The 21611-nt window shown below is 37.3% G+C and overlaps 1 protein-coding gene and 1 long non-coding RNA gene across 3 annotated transcripts in view; one reads left to right on the plus strand and one right to left on the minus strand.

Annotated features, from left to right (window-relative positions):
• LOC311295207 (pregnancy-specific glycoprotein 22-like) overlaps nucleotides 1-21611 on the minus strand; it is a 135187-nt gene that overhangs the window by 15169 nt on the left and 98407 nt on the right. The gene's annotated exons all lie outside the window — the stretch shown is intronic.
• On the plus strand, nucleotides 9871-16678 carry LOC311295229. Its single transcript, XR_014628253.1, has 4 exons — nucleotides 9871-10047; nucleotides 13298-13471; nucleotides 14053-14147; nucleotides 16594-16678. It is a non-coding gene; the product is annotated as an uncharacterized lncRNA (long non-coding RNA).

Below are 21611 nucleotides of genomic sequence, written 5' to 3' on the forward strand. Positions count from 1 at the left end.
AGAGCAAAGAACGGCACTTAAGTCATTCTTAAAAAAAGGAAGATGTGTTCGTCGTTTTGCCGGCCAGATATGGCAAAAGTTGAATCTATCAACTAACGTTAGCTCCGCTGTTGGGAAAACGCTCTGGTTGGTTGAAGCGCTGTCCTATTGCGTGCAGAGGGAATTTGATAGACAGCCGTTTATCCCGCCCATCGGATTAAGCCGTGTCTATGGTGAGTTGCCAGACTAAACATCTTGATGTAGGTCTGGCTTGCCAGGCTAGATATTAACGGCTTTCCCTAAACATATATTTGTGGATTCAAACAACCAATTTTCATAGATTCATAGAGACCATTTCCCAAAATTATAGATGAATATTATCCATTAAAACATTTGGTGCTATAATCAGAAAATATTGCTTTAAAATGATAAAATTACATTCAATGTAGGCTATATTGATCAATTTCTATAGTGATTTAAAAGATTTCAAGTTTCAACAAGAGAGCAATCTTTTACTAAGAGAACAATGCTCTAGGAGCAGCAGTGAGCACGTGGGATAAATCGCGTAGCCATGGATACAATCTTCTGCAGCTCAGGGGCATAGCAACTTTTCAAAAGTGCGGGGGATGGATGTGGTTTGTTTATTAACAATAAAAACGATGAATACAATGACAGGTACAAAGCCAGGTATAACATACAAGATATAAAAAGCTTCCCATTTAAATGAGTGATACTAGAAAAGTATAAAAACACACAGAAAATAAGTCAAAACTCTGTTGTGAAAATACACAACAGTAGACTTGCTAAAGAATCAGAATCAGAAATACTTTAATAATCTTTTAATATATATATACTGTATATATATATATATATATATATATACTACTGGTCAAAAGTTTTAGGTCGGTAATAGGCCTATTGCACCGCGAGGAGGCGAGGAGTCGAGGATCGAGGAGTGAGGAGGCTTCCTGAGGAGTCATGAGCGAGGATACAAAGGGTGCTTCTCAATATCCCTCCTCGTTTCCTCTCTCCTCTGTCCGCCATCCTATGACCCGGAAACCGATCGAGCTCAGCCATCTTGAAGGACATCTCAATTCTCTAATTGCACCGCGAGGAGTCGAGGAGTGAGGAGCTTCCCGAGGAGTTATGAGCGAGGATACACAGATACACTATCCTATGCGGAAGAGTTTTATCGACTAAACGTGATGCAAGTTTAAATTCTCCTCCCCCTTCACATCTCAAGCCCGTAGGCAGAGGGGGTTCGGGTGATTCGAACGAACCCCCCCTCACTGCCAAAGGTCCAGAATTTATGTCGTTTTTTTTTAGTTTTTTTTTTATGTGATTATTGTCATCATTGTTTTAATCAATGCTTGTGACAAATATTCTGGGTTGCTGTTTCAAATTAATATGATTATTGTAGACGTGTGTTGCGCGTGCAGTTCAGAGAGAGTTCTCGCTAGTGATGGGTCATTTGCGAATGAGCCGGATCTAATGGCGCGTTTCCACCGAGCGGTACGGTACGGGTCGGTACCCTTTTATTTGCGTTTCCACTGCCAAAAGTTGAGAATGGTACCAAAAAGCCGAACCGTACTGTACCACTTTTTGGGTACCCTTCCGTTGGGGTACCTAGCACAGTGGTACGGTACTAAAAGGTGGAGCTAGACTCACTGCAGGACGTTGATTGGTTGACAGATAATCGTCACTTGCGCGTGCTACGAGGGGAATGACAACATAAGAAGCGCCATTTTTTTATATACAGTTTAATATAATACTAGCTACTGTTACTATGTCACGAAATGTAATTTTAAGAGTTTTTCAGGCGAGAATGTAGTTGTTTAAAGCTCAAATCTGATGATTTGTTTTTCCCCGGTTGTGAGATCCATGCGATCAGCGGGCGATCAGCGGGCGCTCGGCGCTCATGTTTCCCGGCTGGATGAGCCTTTCCTCGGCTAGTTCTTCTAACGTTCGCCGATGACTCCGACGGTAGTGCAACTGCACAGGTTAAACATGAGATATAATTCGTCTTGTGTAGACCTAACGGGCGATCTTTGGTCTCGTGAATATATAATTCGTTCCCTGTCAATCGTTTTGGCTGAGGGCTAAGTTTAGTTTCATATTATAGGCTATTTAACTTTACTGTTGTAGGAGAGCGGGGCACAACCTAACGCTTTTTGACTTTCTCAGTTTGTGTAAATCTACTTATGGTTCAGAGTATTTATTTTTTCCCACATTAATTTCCCACATGTCTAGTACAATTATGTGGTTTTGTTTTATTAATACAGTAAATACTTTCTTCTTGATATACCCCGAAAGAATGGAAGTGAAATGTGACAACATGCCCCATAGGTGGGGTACATTGTAACATAACATATGACAGCTTAAAATGTTATCTGATCTAATAAAAAATATATACAAAACAAACTAAAATATTTTCTAAATAAAATACAATTAAAAAACTTTTTCATATAAATTAATGGCAATTTTTAATAATTAAATATAAACAAATTTTTGAGTTTTGACTACGAACACATGAAAACACAGCTATACAACATAGTTCAAAACAAATAAATAATTAGTCATTTCTGAACATTGACTCTGTCTTTATTCACCTTTTTCTCACGTTTTCCCAATAAAATTAATAAAAGTATAGAATATAATAGCATATTTCTAATAGTGGCACATTGTAACGCAGTGTTACAACATGCCCCCGCCTGCACAACTGGGATTTAAACCCGGCTAGTGTCTTCTGCTAGTTAGTGAAGCATTAAATAACTATCTCAACTGTTAAATAACATCTTGGAGATTAAAATAATATCAGATTTGTCTTATTTTAAATAAACACAAAAAATAGAGATGAAAAATTAACTTAAGTAAGAAATTTACGTTAGCTATGGTTTAATAAATGTCTATGGATATCTTCCAAAAAAGAAGATTTTTTTCTATATAGTGTTGATATGGCAACTAGTAAATACACAAAGTTTCGTCATCCAATCATGTGAGGAAGTATTTAAAACAACCCAGCTGGCACACAACATCATATGACGTTGATATTCGGTTGAATTTTGGTTGCGACGTCGGATGAATAGAATCCAACATCACCTCAACGTCTAATGTCAACGTTAAGCTGACGTCCAATACCGACGTCAGCTGAAGTTGATATTTTGTTGTTTTTAGGTTGTGTTGTAAAGTTACCAAAATCCAACGTCTCTATGACGTCACAATGGTAACGTCCACACAACGTCAAATTCTAACATCATTAGACGTAGAAGTTGTGTTGGTTTTAGGTTGTGGTATTTACTAACCAAAATACAACGTCAAGCCAACGTCTCCTGACAACGTCACATTTGCGTCAAACACTGACATTTAGTCGTGAGGTATGGTGACCAAACCCCAACGTCATCTTAACGTCGTAATGGCAACGTCCACACAACATCAAATTCTAACACCATTAGACGTTGATATTTTGTTGGTTTTAGGTTGTAGTATTAACTAACCAAAATACAACGTCAAGCCAACGTCTCCTGACAACGTCAGATTTGCGTCAAACACTGACATTTAGTCGTGAGGTATGGTGACCAAACCCCAACGTCATCTTAACGTCGTAATGGCAACGTCCAGACAACATCAAATTCTAACATCATTAGACGTTGATATTTTGTTGGTTTTAGGTTGTGGTATTAACTAACCAAAATACAACGTCAAGCCAACGTCTCCTGACAACGTCAGATTTGCGTCAAACACTGACATTTAGTCTGAGGTATGGTGACCAAACCCCAACGTCATCTTAACGTCGTAATGGCAACGTCCACACAACATCAAATTCTAACACCATTAGACGTTGATATTTTGTTGGTTTTAGGTTGTAGTATTAACTAACCAAAATACAACGTCAAGCCAACGTCTCCTGACAACGTCAGATTTGCGTCAAACACTGACATTTAGTCTGAGGTATGGTGACCTAACCCCAACGTCATCTTAACGTCGTAATGGCAACGTCCAGACAACATCAAATTCTAACATCATTAGACGTTGATATTTTGTTGGTTTTAGGTTGTGGTATTAACTAACCAAAATACAACGTCCAAGCCAACGTCTCCTGACAACGTCAGATTTGCGTCAAACACTGACATTTAGTCTGAGGTATGGTGACCAAACCCCAACGTCATCTTAACGTCGTAATGGCAACGTCCACACAACATCAAATTCTAACACCATTAGACGTTGATATTTTGTTGGTTTTAGGTTGTAGTATTAACTAACCAAAATACAACGTAAAGCCAACGTCTCCTGACAACATCATATTTCCGTCAAACACTGACATTCAGTCTGAGGTATGGTGACCAAACCCCAACGTCATCTTAACGCCGTAATGGCAACGTCCAGACAACATCAAATTCTAACATCATTAGACGTTGATATTTTGTTGGTTTTAGGTTGTGGTATTAACTAACCAAAATACAACGTCAAGCCAACGTCTCCTGACAACGTCAGATTTGCATCAAACACTGACATTCAGTCGTGAGGTATGGTGACCAAACCCCAACGTCATCTTAACGTCGTAATGGCAACGTCCAGACAACATCAAATTCTAACATCATTAGACGTTGATATTTTGTTGGTTTTAGGTTGTGGTATTAACTAACCAAAATACTACGTCAAGCCAACGTCTCCTGACAACGTCATATTTTCGTCAAACACTGACATTCAGTCTGAGGTATGGTGACCAAACCCCAACGTCATCTTAACGTCGTAATGGCAACGTCCACACAACATCACATTCTAACATCATTAGACGTTGATATTTTGTTGGTTTTAGGTTGTGGTATTAACTAACCAAAATTCTACGTCAAGCCAACGTCTCCTGACAACGTCATATTTCCATCAAACACTGACATTGAGTCGTGAGGTATGGTGACCAAACCCCAACGTCATCTTAACGTCGTAATGGCAACGTCCAGACAACATCAAATTCTAACATCATTAGACGTTGATATTTTGTTGGTTTTAGGTTGTGGTATTAACTAACCAAAATACTACGTCAAGCCAACATCTCCTGACAACGTCATATTTCCGTCAAACACTGACATTGAGTCGTGAGGTATGGTGACCAAACCCCAACGTCATCTTAACGTCGTAATGGCAACGTCCAGACAACATCACATTCTAACATCATTAGACGTTGATATTTTGTTGGTTTTAGGTTGTGGTATTAACTTACCAAAATACAACGTCAAGCCAACGTCTCCTGACAACGTCAGATTTCCGTCAAACACTGACATTCAGTCATGAGGTATGGTGACCAAACCCCAACGTCATCTTAACGTCGTAATGGCAACGTCCAGACAACATCACATTCTAACATCATTAGACGTTGATATTTTGTTGGTTTTAGGTTGTGGTATTAACTAACCAAAATACTACGTCAAGCCAACATCTCCTGACAACGTCATATTTCCGTCAAACACTGACATTGAGTCGTGAGGTATGGTGACCAAACCCCAACGTCATCTTAACGTCGTAATGGCAACGTCCAGACAACATCACATTCTAACATCATTAGACGTTGATATTTTGTTGGTTTTAGGTTGTGGTATTAACTAACCAAAATACAACGTCAAGCCAACGTCTCCTGACAACGTCAGATTTCCGTCAAACACTGACATTCAGTCATGAGGTATGGTGACCAAACCCCAACGTCATCTTAACGTCGTAATGGCAACGTCCAGACAACATCACATTCTAACATCATTAGACGTTGATATTTTGTTGGTTTTAGGTTGTGGTATTAACTAACCAAAATACTACGTCAAGCCAACATCTCCTGACAACGTCATATTTCCGTCAAACACTGACATTGAGTCGTGAGGTATGGTGACCAAACCCCAACGTCATCTTAACGTCGTAATGGCAACGTCCAGACAACATCACATTCTAACATCATTAGACGTTGATATTTTGTTGGTTTTAGGTTGTGGTATTAACTAACCAAAATACAACGTCAAGCCAACGTCTCCTGACAATGTCATATTTCCGTCAAACACTGACATTCAGTCATGAGGTATGGTGACCAAACCCCAACGTCATCTTGACATCATAATGTTAATGTCCACACAACATCAAATTTTAACATCATTAGACGTTAATATTTTGTTGGTTTTAGGTTGTGGTATTAACTAACCAAAATTCAACGTCAAGCCAACGTCTCCTGACAACGTCATATTTCCGTCAAACACTGACATTTAGTCGTGAGGTATGGTGACCAAACCCCAACGTCATCTTAACGTCGTAATGGCAACGTCCACACAACATTAAATTCTAACATCATTAGACGTTGATATTTTGTTGGTTTTAGTTTGTGGTATGAACTAACCAAAATACAACGTCAAGCCAACGTCTCCTGACAACGTCATATTTCCATCAAACACTGACATTGAGTCGTGAGGTATGGTGACCAAACCCCAACGTCATCTTAACGTCGTAATGGCAACGTCCACACAACATCAAATTTTAACATCATTAGACGTTGATATTTTGTTGGTTTTAGTTTGTGGTATGAACTAACCAAAATACAACGTCAAGCCAACGTCTCCTGACAACGTCATATTTGCGTCAAACACTGACATTCAGTCATGAGGTATGGTGACCAAACCCCAACGTCACATTGACGTCATAATGTTGACGTCCGCACAACGTCAAATTCTAACATCAATAGACGTTGATATTTTGTTGATTTTAGGTTGGGGGATTTTCTAACCAAAATTCAACGTCAAGCCAATTGTTCCAAGACAACGTCAGATTGACGTAAAAAACACTGGAATTTAGTTGTGAGGTTTGGTGTAGAGGTCTTCTTGGATCCTAAAATCTGTACCCGACCCAAATCACTTCTTACCCGAACCTGACGTGCATAAATAATTTTATTTATTATTTGGCCAGCATCCTGGCCACGTTTGGCTTCATCACTGATGAAGCCAAACGTTTGGCCAATACTGATTGGCTTCAATACTGATTGGCCAATACTGATAATTTTATTTATTATTTGGCCAGCATCCTGGCCACGTTTGGCTTCATCACTGATGAAGCCAAACGTTTGGCCAATACTGATTGGCTTCATCACTGTCTCCTCTCCACCAGTAAGCTGGTGTGTGGTGGGCGTTCTGGCGCAATATGGCTGCCGTCGCATCATCCAAGTGGATGCTGCACATTGGTGGTGGTTGAGGAGATTCCCCCCTTCTATGTAAAGCGCTTTGAGGTCTCAGAAAAAGCACTATAAAAATGTAACGAATTATTATTATTATTATTATTATTTAAAGAAAAACACAACCCGAGTCAGATCCGAGTCCGACCCAACCCGACAGCATTTCTTTCCTAACCTGACTGGACCCAAACATAAATGGCACTGACGTGTACACAGCAAAGTCTGTCAAGAAGAATCCCAGTGTCTTGCTGACTTATTTGGCCGCTGCTCCATTATTCATATATTTATTTGAATCCCTACATGAACACGCAGTGTAATGAAGCGAGTGCCTTTGCCTGATGGATCTCATAGTTACAATGGATTTCTGTGTTCAAGGTTACAAACATTTGTTCCTTTTCTATACACATTTCTCAAAATTGCACTTGACATGAACGCACAAGTACGTGCAAAGTGCTGAAATGTCAATTATTCATCACTGTAACTTCAGTACATCCTATAACTTAATTGTATCTTATACCTGACCTTATGATGATCGTTGGAACGGTAGGCAAAAAAGTGGAGCAACGTCTAAATGCGCAAGCAACCTTACGTAGAGTCCATTGCATGTAGAAGTGCAGATTCAGAACTTAATAACGCTGTAATAGAATTGTTTTAAATAGCTAATAAAGTTTTGTTAAATGCCTGACAGTTTAAAAGGATTCGGGTCTTCTCAGGTCCATATTGAAAAAGCACATTTAGATGCCAGAGACCCGAGGCCACTAATACCGAACCCGACCTGTGTCCAAGGCACTCGTTTAAGTTTTAGACCCAAACTCGAGTTTTCGAATCAAAGTGCACCCGTGAAGACCTCTAGCATGGTAACCAAAACCCAACGTCTCCTTAACGTTGTAATGGTAACGTCCACACAAGGTCAAATTCGAACATCATTAGACGTTGAAGTTTTGTTGGTTTTAGGTTGTGATATTAACTAATCAAAATCCAACAGATATCCAAAATCCTCAAGATAACGTCCTACTGACGTCAAAAACTGACAGTTAGTCATGAGGTATATGATGACCAAAACCCAAGGTCTCCTTAACATCATATTGACATCAAATACTGACATTTAGTCGTGAGGTATGTTGACCAAACCGCAACGCCTTCTTGATGTCATTATGGTAACATCCACACAGCATCAAATTCTAACATTATTAGATGTGACATTTTACAATTTACTTGTGACATTAACTTACCAAAATCAAACGTCAAGCCAACGTCATATTCACGTCAAACACTGAAATTTCGTCATGAGGTATGGTGACCAAAACCCAACGTCACCTAAACAACAATGTTAACATCCACACAACATGAAATTCTGACATCATTAGACACTGATATTTTTGGGCTTTTTAAGTTGTGTTGTAAAGTAACATATATTCAACATCTTTCCAACATCAACATCTGCTACATACACCTAGATATTTTCTTGGTTTTAAGTTGTGTTGTAAAATACAACACAGTGCCAACGTCTCAAGCTAACGTCATATTTATGTCAAACACTAAATGTGAATGAATGTGTTGTTGGGTCACAATCTCACTTCTAAATTGTCGTGAGGTATGGTGGTCTAAACCCAGCTATGTCACAATGTTAACATCTAGACAAACAACATTCCATTATTAGATGTTGTTGTTTTGTTGACTGCACATCATGGTTACTAACCAAAACAAAAACGTCAGCATGCTAATGTATATACATCTAAAATAGGATACAGGCAACATTAGACATATTTGATATGATTTCAGTTGTGGTGTTGGGTAAGATAAATCTCATACTTATGTATAATACAGACTGAAGTCTTTGTGACCTAGTAAACGTCAAACTTCCTGTAAGCATGGCTCTTTATTTTATTTAAGGTGATAGTTCAGATTATCCATAGATTTTCTGGTCCATGCAAGTGTAATAGATCAAGTTGACCCAGTGTGTTCCCTGTCAGAAGAACAAGCTCGACTTCACCAGGAGTGTGCTGATCTAAAACGAATCAACTACCTGCAAGCAAGCAACTAAAAGACTGTTGTGCGCACAACAACACACATTTGGGTTTTATTAATGGTTTATACTTATTTCTACAATTATTTAATGAATCCTAAACCACCTTGGTTGTTTTGCATTTTTTTAATATAAATATATCAGCTGGGTTGCTGCTCAAAATTATGTTGTTTCCAGGTGTATATTCATTTTGGAGCAGCACATTCCCAGTAAGGTGTTCTCACAAGAGAAAATACTTTATGGTTCAAATTGGGATGATCTACATTATGGAACAGCAAAAACATTGTGTGGGTGAAATGTGAACTACCTCTTTATGTGCCTTTGGGTAATGATCAAAATCTCCTAAGTCACAATACAGCAGTTTGTCAGCGACTAATGAATAGTGACAGCATAACAGTAATCAACATCTGTATAGCATACGTCAACCACCTGACAATAGCTGTTTTATCAGCACATTGATGTTAGAATTGTATATGCTTCATAACAGTGCAGCTGTCAGACAAACGCAGTAATTATTATTAGTATACAATAATGATGATAATATGAACAACAATAATAATAAAATCAATTTAGCCTAGTGACCTGTGTAAAAAAAAAATGCAGGCAACCCAAGAAATTTGAAATGAATTCCTAACCAATCACAGTTAGGCATCAATTTGAAATTAATTCCTAACCAATCACAGTTATAGGCATCAATTTGAAATTAATTCCTAACCAATCACAGTTAGGCATCAAACCTCACGTTTCCTCTCCAGCTGTTGTACTGCGCGGGCTGGGCAGTGGGCACTGCATAGTGCACACATTTCAACATCCTGACACACCTTCTGTGGACGATGAGTGAACACAGGTAAGGAAAATATAAATAGATATTGGTGTTTATTAGTTTTTTGTTGATTTTTTTCTCGTTTTTTTTTCTTTCTGTTGGGCAGCAATGGATTTTTGTGAACTGGCACGATTTTCCACCTAGCCTACTATTTAACTACCAGAGTACCTTTAATAATGTAGTTAAAAGTGACTTAAATATAATAACTATATAGTACAAGTAGTGATGAATGTCGCCTCAGCGCACATTTTTTCTGACTGAACTGCACGTGCACGTGCGCCGGCTGTCCGGTTAGGCCGCTGTTGTTGGGGGAGTCGGGGAAACGTGACTAGCACGTGAAATAAATGCATTCATTTATATCAATTTTACGGAGCCCTCCACATGACACGCATAATAGTGGCCATACGTGTCCTTTGCCGTGGATTCTAGATCACTTTATTGTGTAAAATGTGCTAGTCACTAGTGGGTCAATTTAACGGGTCAAAAGATTTTCGACATGCCAATTTTAAAATAAAAAATAATAATATCTATTACAATTGTTCTAACATTAAGACTGTTGTGTACATATAAATACTGAGTGTTTATTCATATAGATGAATTGGTCCTTAACCCTTTAAAGCCGCACGTATCATATTTGATACACGAGTTTCTAAGACATATATTGAATCAGTGAGAGCAATACTTTCTTTGAAAACCTGTTGTATCTATTTTGATACGTGTATTCTGCCATCTTGTGGAATTTCACTGTACTGCAGGCAGTAGAGGGGTGATTTTTTAGCTTTTCAAAATGGCGGCTGCGATTGGATCAAGCCAGACGCTTTCGGCAGTAAAATAAAGGCTAATTTCAAGTTGTTAAGATAAAAAATAATATTGGATTGCGCCTGATATAATTAATTTAACACTTTCTGAATTGAAATAATGCATAATTACTTAATAATTTAATCGTTAAATTACAAGTAAATCGTGTTGGAAATTGCCCAGATAGCAAACTGACATTGAACCAACATGGAAACGACGTCTCTCCTGACATTGAAACAACATCACTTTGCTCATCGAATTAACGTTGAATCAACGTTAGACACGCCATTCAACCGCATTTCAACATTGAATCAATGTTTTATTTTCAACGTAATAAATAGTAAAGATTGATCCAACGTTGAAATTTGATTGATGATTGACACTAACCTTTACAACTAAGAATCAACGTTGAATCGATGTCTGCCTGCTATCTGGGTGTGTATCAAATTTGATACTGCAGGTATTAATGGTAATGTCAAATTGTAGTAATGTTATCTACTTTATGGCTACCACAATGCAAACACAAACAATATTGGGATGATTCAATTAATGCCAATTAATGACTGAAATGCCATATTAACCCTCTGGGCTATAGACGTATTGCAGATGAGCAAACACTCTTAAAAATACGTCTTCCAGATGTAAAATGCACATCAAATAGTCGGTGCTATATCTGGGATATGTCGCCCATTTTCGGGCGGGAGGAAGCTAAGTGTGACTTTTTTTTTTACGACCCTTTAACATATCAGAAAAGGTAGATATCGTTTGAAAGAACTCTTTTGAAATTTTTTGAAAATATAAATTACATTACATTTGGACATTGTCCTACCAAGAAACGGCGGATAAAAGACAATATATATATATAATTTTTATTATGATTTTGCATATCTTTCTTATTTGTCATGGAATAACTCAGGAAGGAAATAAGGTAGGAGGAAAATTCTTTTTTAGTGAAGTCCCCCTACAATAAAATAATAATTTTTGGATAAAGGAATCAAAACAGCATTTGGAAAAGAGATGGCCTTTTTGTACAGTCTTTGACACCCCTTCATGGGCATTTTTTTCTCCATGAAGAATATCTTGTCATAAAAGCAATAGATTATGTTAATTTTGGGCTCATTTTAATTGTAATAATATGCTGTAAAAAATGAAGTGCCATTTTCAATGATCTGAGAATGTTTCATGAGCTGTATGATGTTTTTGACACATTGCAGTACATTATTTTATAGATTATGAAAAAAAAGAAATTCTATTTATCAGCAAATAACTCAGCAATACTTAAGAGTTTTTCAAAGTGGATACATTCACTGTAAAGTTCAGACTCTAAGCTTTCAAATGACATCAACTTTGTGTTAATCAAGGCAAGATTTTTGAAAAATATGGTAATGAATATTTTCGCAGCTAGGTGGCGCCTGCTGGCGGTACACTCGGTTTTAGAGGGATTACTCAGCACTCGTTAGGAGTTAATAAATGTAATTAGATGCATTAAAAAGCTGAGATCCTAAGCTTTAAAATGATATATAATTTGTGTTGTTCCATTCAGTGGTTGCTTAGTAATAAAAAAAAATATTTCCGAATGGGAATAAATCAAATAAATAAATAAAAAAGCTATAGGCCGCCTAAAGCTATAGGCCGCCAAAGTGCATCTTTGCACTTTGTTGATGCAAAGATGCAAGCATTGCACCAACAATCACTTATCACATGTGTACTGTGAGAAGTGTAAGGTGCATCTTTGCCTGAACAAAGACAGAAACTGCTATGTTTTCAAACTGTTAAAGGCATAATAGATTTTTTGTATCTAAACTCTACACGGTTGTAAGCAAAACGTTCCCAAAAAGCCTGATGTATCAAATGTGATACAAAAAATATATCATAAACAAAATGAGTTGGCAAATTTTTTTTTTTTTTTTTTGATTCAAGGCTTAATAAACATCTAATTTCCCAAAATATATAATTTTCTGCCATTTTTTTAATGTGTCAGGCTTTAAAGGGTTAAAAATGTCATGTGGTGCGAACGTGATAATCTTATTTTATTTCCTTAACATGTTTAATAATTTATTTTTTTACAAGTTCTGGTAACACTTTACAATACGGGTGCACTAAGAGGCATTAATTCATTCTTAACTAATGCACAGATAATCATGAGTTAATGTATGACACAATTATTAGTGCATCAGCAACTAATAGTCTAAAATAATGATTAATAGATGAATTAATATAATAGTAATTAATTAAAACTGGCATAATATATTCATTCCATAATAATATATTTGATTAACTAATAGTGTCAATTAATGTGTTCATTACCACAGGTCAAAGCTAATGATTTGCAAAGATATCATTATGTGTCCATTAACTAATTGTTAAGTAATATGGCATAGTAAAATCCATAGTGTGGATGTCAAAACCAAAATGACATATTACAATTAGTTAATCATTTGTCTTAAGCTGTAAATTTACTCTCTGATTCTTGTAGCCCCCCGGCAAATTCAGGAGCTCATCTCAGAAAAGCAGACCAGACCACCTTCTCAGGGAGGACCATCTCTCCAAACAAAACAAAGTCGAAGATCAGGTTCACCTGTTGATCAGCAATCTACGCAAAGTCAACCAACACATGGGAAACATTCCCCGTACCCAATCCCAGAAGCAAGTAAGTATATAGTAGTAGTTGTGTGTGTGTGTGTGTGTGTGTGTGTGTGTGTGTGTAGAAATGTCAAATCATTTGAATGGGTTAGTGTTAAAAACTTAGACCCACTTAAGGGCCCATGTCATCCTCAGTTATAAAATAAGGGAAAAATATGATTTGTGCATTTTACTTTTGCTTTCAAATTGGCAGCAATTGCTTGAATGGTGGGTTCATTATTGATCTTAATGTAAAACAAAACAATACAGTACAATGAAAAACTTGCTTAAATAGGCACTTTTACATTTCGTTTTCAAACCTAGATCTACCGCCATCATCTCGTCAGTCAGCTCCTCACTAACGCTGCATTGAGCAGACAATTTCAGGTTTTAAGTGTAGCGTCTGTTCTCTAACTTTTTCAACCTTTTAGGACCCACTCTAAAACGTTGTGTTTTTGCTCACCCCCGAAAGTGTCAATTTTAACATGTTATAAAACCAGTGTGACATCAAGATATGACAAACCTACTAAACTATAACAACCGCTTCATAATGTGTTGTATATAATTAATTATTTGGACATTTAAATCCTCTTTCTTTTGTATCCACAGGATGATGACAAATGAGGTAATGGCCAGTTTCAATATGAAGTGTGGGAAGGGGAAGCTTGCCTTCACCAAGCTCCATCTTTACAATGTTATCACAGGTAAAAAAAAACAAAAACAGTAACCTCATAGTACCTTTCCGTTTGATATGTTTAATTTTTCAGAACTCTAATGTAGGGGTGGGCAATCTGACAATTTTATATCGTGATCGATCTTGAAGTCGTCCACGTTCTACTTTTCAAGCGAGTCTTAGAGATCGCAAACTTGTCCTCATAACAGCAGGACTTTTATTTTGACGATAATGTGTCCCCAGTGAAGCTGACATTTATTTTTACGGGCAACCCTGAGCACACAGCGCTCCTATTCTTCGTCTTCATTAGTTTATGGTCTCTGTTTAACAGTTTTGTCTAATACTTGGACCCCAGGAAGACTAGCTGTCGTCTCGGCGTCAGCTAATGGGGATCCTTTTAAATAAACAAATAAACGTTACTGGATAGAACCTGTTGTTGGATAGAACAAAAAGTAAACTGTATACGAAAAAGTATTATAGTGTATGCTTTTATATTATTTGTAACAGAAATGCAAACACTATTAATACTTTCTCATTTACCATGAGATTCAGCAAATATACGCATTTATATCATTTAAACAAATCTTTGAATATTTAAAAAACATTTAATTTCACAATCCTTGCAGACTTAGTCGAATCCAGCTGTCAAATATTCTGAAGTGTGCATAGACGGTCAGTCCGTGTGAATTAGTTCAGCTTCACTGGGGACTCATGATCGACAAACTTTAAACCCTTGATTTCAAACTATGCTGGGGCTATATTCAGTTTCCCTCTGTCATATTCATGTCATTTACACTGTGTGCTAAATATAAAATGAGTGTCACCATGTCTTTATTTGAAAAAATATGATTCCTAGTGCGCACAAACTTACTTGAGTGCCCAGTTAAAGGACAAGTTCGGTATTTTACACTTAAAGCCCTGTTTTCAGATCGTTTCTGATGAAATAGAACGGTTAGGATTGAAATTTGGACACATACTGCTGGCCCGAGAATTTTCGGTGTCTGTGGTAGCACACCCCCACCTCCACAATGGCTGCATAGGTGCACTGGAACAATCCTTCCTAAAATGCATTAAACCTTCGTTTACAAAGATGTGAAACTCACCGAGTGGTCAGGGGTGTTCACTGATATGCTCACACAAAAATCGCTGCAAAAGATGCTTTCCAACAGGTTTTATAGTAGTTTTTGTCCAACTCCATTGACTTGTTTTGGATGTGCTGTGAGGTACGGTATTACTCCACTGGGCTGGAGTGTCTATTAGTCAAGCTCTCAACGGAAGAATGTACGGGTATGAGGCGTTTGGAAAAATAGGTCCACAGCTTTACAACGAATGGTAAAACACCTGTTGGAAAGCATCTTTTGTAGCGATTTTTGTGTGAGCATATCAGTGAACACCCCTGACCACTCGGTGAGTTTCACGTCTTTGTAAATTAAAGTTTAATGCGTTTTAGGAAGGATTGTTCTGTGCACCTATGCAGCCATTGTGTGTGGGTGGGGGGGGCTACCACAGAAACCGAAAATTCTTGGGCCAGCAGCATGTGTCCAAATTTCAATCTTAGTCGTTCTATTTCATCAGAAACGATCTGAAAACAGAACTTGTCCTTTAATTACACTCTTTATTCACATTTTTTTAAAGCAATTTCTTTTATATGTGAAAAATTTGGTAATAGCCTATAATTACAGAATCAAGAATTATGATCATTGATTATGATTATTATGATCATGGATCGTGATTGTTTCTTATAAGATCGTGATATGAAATTTTTGTAAGATCCCCCACCCCTACTCTAACTGCTGTTTTTACTTTCCTTCTGATGTTCATTCAGCTTAAGACACTCTGCAAAAACACTTAGGCTTTGCACCTGTGCATTCACATCTTTCTGTGAACAGCATCAAAAGTTAAAATTTCTCTCTTTTGATGAGTTACAGCATGAATGCAAGAATGTTACATGTGTATGGCCCTTAAAGCTAGGGTAGAATTTTTTTCCAGAAACTGGTTGAAAGTGTGTTCCTATCTTGGTAGATATATATATATATATATATATAGGATGTCCTACCGTTTGTCAATATATACATTTGCATACCTCTACGCAACTTGTTTGCAAAAACAAACATGTCATCAGCGTGTTCATTGTGCAGAGAAAGTGAGAATAGATGCCAAATTCATTTTCATTATTCACATTCATTATTATTGTTATGTCTCACCAGTGAATAAGACATGAGGTAATCTAAAAGCGTTTATTCCTCCACCAACTCTGTCTCTCCTCCTGGCTCTTTGCAGAGGAGGCATGGCTTTGGAGACACTCTGAAGGGAGGGTGGGATCGTATGCTTTCAAAGCTAGCTTGCTATTGCTAGCCTCTGTGAAATTTCCCACCCTAGCTTTAAGACTGTTTGCAATATTTATTGTTTTAATGCTTACTGTAGTGCATCATATCCTATATTCCCCATACATTTTATTTTTCTAATATTTCTTACAGAGAGTGTCCAGAGGACTTCAAAGGAGATGGAGGCAAACATTGGAGCGGTTGTCGCCTTATGTTTAAAATATGCCCCAGACAAGGTGGGCGGAGGAGGCAGGAAAAATAATTGTACGATTTTAGAATAAGGATAATGTTAAATATAAATGGTTATTGTTGAAATCCTGTTAAAATAATGTAAATAAAATAAAATAAAATAAAAGGTTATTTTATAATCCATTTAATTTCTTTGTCATTATCTAATAAACAACATTTGTGGATTCCAGTTTCACTACGATTTTTAAGTTACTTTTCTGTTTGCTCTTGTCTTAAGATAAATACTTTTGGGTTGTCTTGACCTTAAAAATCTTGACCTCTGTTCGATCTTGTTGTTACATCGAAGTTTCTTTGTATGTTGATTTTTATTTTACAACGAAAACCTGGCTTTGCTAAAAGTTCGATGTCATGCCAACAAAATAACCATATATTTCTTTAAGTTGGAATTTGACAGCTGATGTTGTGTTTTGAATGATATCTGGCCCAACATGTGAGTTTGGATGTCTAGCTTAACATTGGGTTCTGACGTCAAACTGATTTCCATTTTCAACCAAAATGCAACATCCAACATGGGAGGTTTACCCAACATTGAGTTGACGTTATAATCCAACGTCAGACTGACGTTTACTTTCAATGTTGGACAGACATTGCATTTTGGTTGAAAATGATAATCGGCTTGACATCATAACCCAACGTTAGATTGACGTCTACATCAAACGTTGGATAGACGTTGCATTTTGGTTGAAAATGATAATCGGCTTGACATCATAACCCAACGTTAGATTGACGTCTAAATCAAACGTTGGACAGACGTTGCATTTTGGTTGAAAATGAAAATCGGGTTGACGTCATAACCAAAAGTCAGAATGACGTCAATATCCAACGTAGGAAAGACGTTGCATTTTAGTTGGATATGAAAATTGGGTTGACGTCATAACCAAAAGTCAGAATGACGTCAATATCCAACGTAGGAAAGACGTTGCATTTTAGTTGGATATGAAAATCGAGTTGACGTCATAACCAAACGTCAGAATGACGTCAATATCCAACATAGGATAGACGTTGCATTTTAGTTGGATATGAAAATCGGGTTGACGTCATAACCAAACGTCAGAATGACGTCAATATCCAACGTAGGAAAGACGTTGCATTTTAGTTGGATATGAAAATCGGGTTGACGTCATAACCAAACGTCAGAATGACGTCAATATCCAACGTAGGAAAGACGTTGCATTTTAGTTGGATATGAAAATCGGGTTGACGTCATAACCAAACGTCAGAATGACGTCAATATCCAACGTAGGAAAGACGTTGCATTTTAGTTGGATATGAAAATCGGGTTGACGTCATAACCAAACGTCAGAATGACGTCAACTTCCAACGTTGGACAGATGTTGGATATTGACTTTAGACTGACGTTGGGTTTTGACGTCAACCCGATTTTCATATCCAACTAAAATCAAACGTCTGTCCAACGTTGGAGTCCAACGTCAAAATGATGTTGAACTGACGTCCGGTGCCAGCTGGGAAGCGTGTTACAACTAGCCCCGCGTTAGGTTGTGCCCCGCGCTCCCCTAATGTTAGACTAGAGCGCAGCATTTGGACATTTGACTGAATTGTTTGCTTTATTTCTTATTGTATAGCTTCTTGTACCTTTTACTTAAACTTTTATATTGGCTATTATTGATAAAACTGAAATTTTACACAAAGAAATGTGGTTTCTTGTCATTTTCTTATTACAAGATTATCACTGATGTTTATTGCAACATTTGTACAAATGCATATATTGCCAGTAATATGTGTAATTTTTTTTATTATTTAAACGAAAAGAGGTAACGTTAGGGTTGTGTTTTAAATTTCGTTTTGTTATAAATAGAATAACGTTTACGTGCAGTGAATAATCAATATGCAGTGCGCATGAACCACATTTGTGTCCCTATAATGTTTAATTTATTGAAATGAAAACGAAAAGAGGCAGAGTAGTGTTTTATAACATATTTCGTTTTATTGTTGCTTAAAATGTACATACAGAGTAACAGAGATAACCGGAGTAGCAGAGCGAGCTGAGTGACGCTTTTAAGAACGCGCTGTACCATTTGCATGTAGGAGTCGCACATGGCAAGTACAAACTTTGCGTACTTAATATTGAGAAAAGCCTAATGTCGGCGCTTGTCTTCTTGTGACAAACATGTCGAGGAGCAAGAACAAGATCTGCTGTATATATGTCATCCATTGTAGTTTACTATGTTCTTCTTCGCGCGAAAATGACGTCGATCGAAATACCACGCCTATCAAGTAAGGGTACTGTTGGCAGTGGAAACGCTAGCCAGATCATGGTTAACAGACCCGAACTGTACCGTACTGTACCGTACCGTACTGTACTGCTCAGTGGAAATGAGCCATAAGAGCCGGCTCTTGTAGGTGAACGTCGGAAGCTGGCTCGCATATCTGAAGAGCCGACTCTATTTTTAAAAATATAGCCTATAGAAATTAAATCATTATGTAGGCTAAATAACTTACTGTCTGTATAACTTTCGTCATTCATTTTTATGGTTGACTAGAACAGAGATTGTAACATAAAATGTCTTACCATGTGCGAGTAAAAACAACCCTGAGCAAATGCAATATTTTGCATTCATGTTTTACGTGCACAGTTGTTCCCGCCAGTTAGACTGAAAATGAATGAATCGTTATTCTTCTGCTTTTTCTTTCGCTTCAGCTTCTTCTTCTTTGGCCGTTGGCAAACCAGCTTGAGGTGCATTTCCGCCACCTATTGGGATGGAGTGTGAAGCCTCAATGAACGAAAGGAATAATTAAATGAGAAGAAAAAGAAGGAAAAAAAGAAGAAAAATAAAACTATATCCTTCTGATCAAATCTTTATCTCTTAAATATTTTAGAAGAATTTCATAGACCCTTAAATGTTTCTGTGCATTCTGAAATATATTGTGAACTTTAATGACAATGATTTCCAAATATCTGGAGTTTTTCAACAAGTTGATTTCTTCCTCTTTTATAGCTTTGCCTCTCAGTGTAAAATCACATGTTCTGTTATTCCACAGTAATTGCAGCAGTCTGTCTCACACTTTCCTACAATATGCAGTGAATAATGAAGGTTAGTGTGTCTCTTTATTCATTCTTTATTCTTGCTCTTTTTAACTCAAAAGAAGCATACTCTTCATCCACATTGCTATCTACTCCTTGTTTTTTTATACGGACATTCTTATTTCTTGCCTTCTTTTTAAAAACGTATCCAAGTTTTCAACGCTATGGATTTTAGCAAAGGTTGAAGCTAAGACTTCTGCATTTTCTTTATTTCTAATGGCCATTTTCCCTTTCTCTTCTCTTACAGGAATCTGCTTATAGTTATTAATACCTTTCATTTACCTAATCATTCTCCATACCACATTCTCCAATACATCCTAATAGCTAGCTAGCTGCTTGCGACCAATCTGTAAAGGTATTTCTAGAAGGAATACACACTCTTCTGGATCAGAACATGATTCTTTCTTATCAGGTGACACCATAAATGAATCTGACAAGTTCACCAAATCATTAAACTTACAAGTTTGTGTTCGCTTTATCACACATGCAGGAAAAGCATCCTTACATTTGAGAGGGACATAAATAACTTCCTCTGGGTTTTCTACCACAATAGGCCGGGAAAACACTTGACCACAAGCCAGGTCATTCCCTGAGATGAACTAAACTCAATCCGCCGGGAGTTGTGTGCACACAGTCATGTTCACATACCCGGATACCAAGTCTGACTTCAGAAAAAGTCTGTGTAGAGGAACTTTTATACAAAGTATATTTACGCTGCGAAGTAGTAGTAGTCTCTGGGGCCAGCTTTAGCACATTGCTTATAATGAGTGATTGAGCTGCTACTGTGTCTCATAATATCCAGATGTGTGTATCATCGTCCTCCTCACTACTTGATGCTACACATCCACGTAATATGGTTTATAACCAGACGAGGGAGAAATGGGTGAAACAGAATTCACAAAACCTACAGTTTTAGGCTTGCTTGACATATTTTTCTTTTTCCAGGCTTCGCAGTCAGTGATCAGATCCTGCATCTATACAGTAGAAACAAGCCCTCCGCTCACTAGAGCGAGTTTTCACACAGTCACACAGTCACTTACAGATGAGAGTTATCATTTCTCTCCCTCTGTCAGAAACAGTTTCTTGTCATGTTTAAAAAAAAAAAAAAAATGTTAAGAGTCTTAAAAAGTTGTAGGACAGGAAAAAACTTTTCACCTACAAGCTAAACACACCTGAATCTGTAGTGATAATTTCATTATAGACAGGCTGATAATCTGGTTTACTGATATTTTGGCCTGATATTCACAGAAAACATATACTTATCATATACTTGTTATTACTAGTCATTACTTCACGACTGCTAAAAACGTTCTGTTTAGTATGAATGTGTGTATTATGAATGTAATCTGGACGTACTGCATTTGTCATGTTGTTGTTATCATGTGATCTGACTACCAGCATCAGTAATGTTGCTTCACTGCCATTCACAAATCCTCTCCTCTGGCCTCATGGGATAGTAGCATGTCCATCATGTGCACACTTCAGAATCTCACTGGAAGAAGTAGGTCATCTTTTTACCTACTCTTTTAAAAAGTATTGTGAATTCAAACATACAGTACTTCTCTTGTGTTTTTCACCTACTGTATAGTAGGGAAGTCTGCCATTTCAGATCAGATGCTTGATCCTTGGTTTGTGTTATTATGACAACCATGACCTGAGGCCACCTGCACAGTTTTGCCGCAGTGCCACCTAGTGGTCAGGAGATATAAAAAACGTTTCTCTTTCCAAGAAAACGAAATTTAAAACCAGAATATAGGTCACATTTTCAAGTGGATTACCAACGGGGTATGTTTAAGGTTAGGGGTTGGTTAGGACAATATAGCAATTACATTTTAAAAATTAAACAACTAAATAATTTCTGAAAAGTAATAATACATAT

Source organism: Rutilus rutilus (genome assembly GCF_951802725.1).
Source record: "Rutilus rutilus genome assembly, chromosome: 8".
NCBI classification, from domain to species: Eukaryota; Metazoa; Chordata; class Actinopteri; order Cypriniformes; family Leuciscidae; genus Rutilus; species Rutilus rutilus.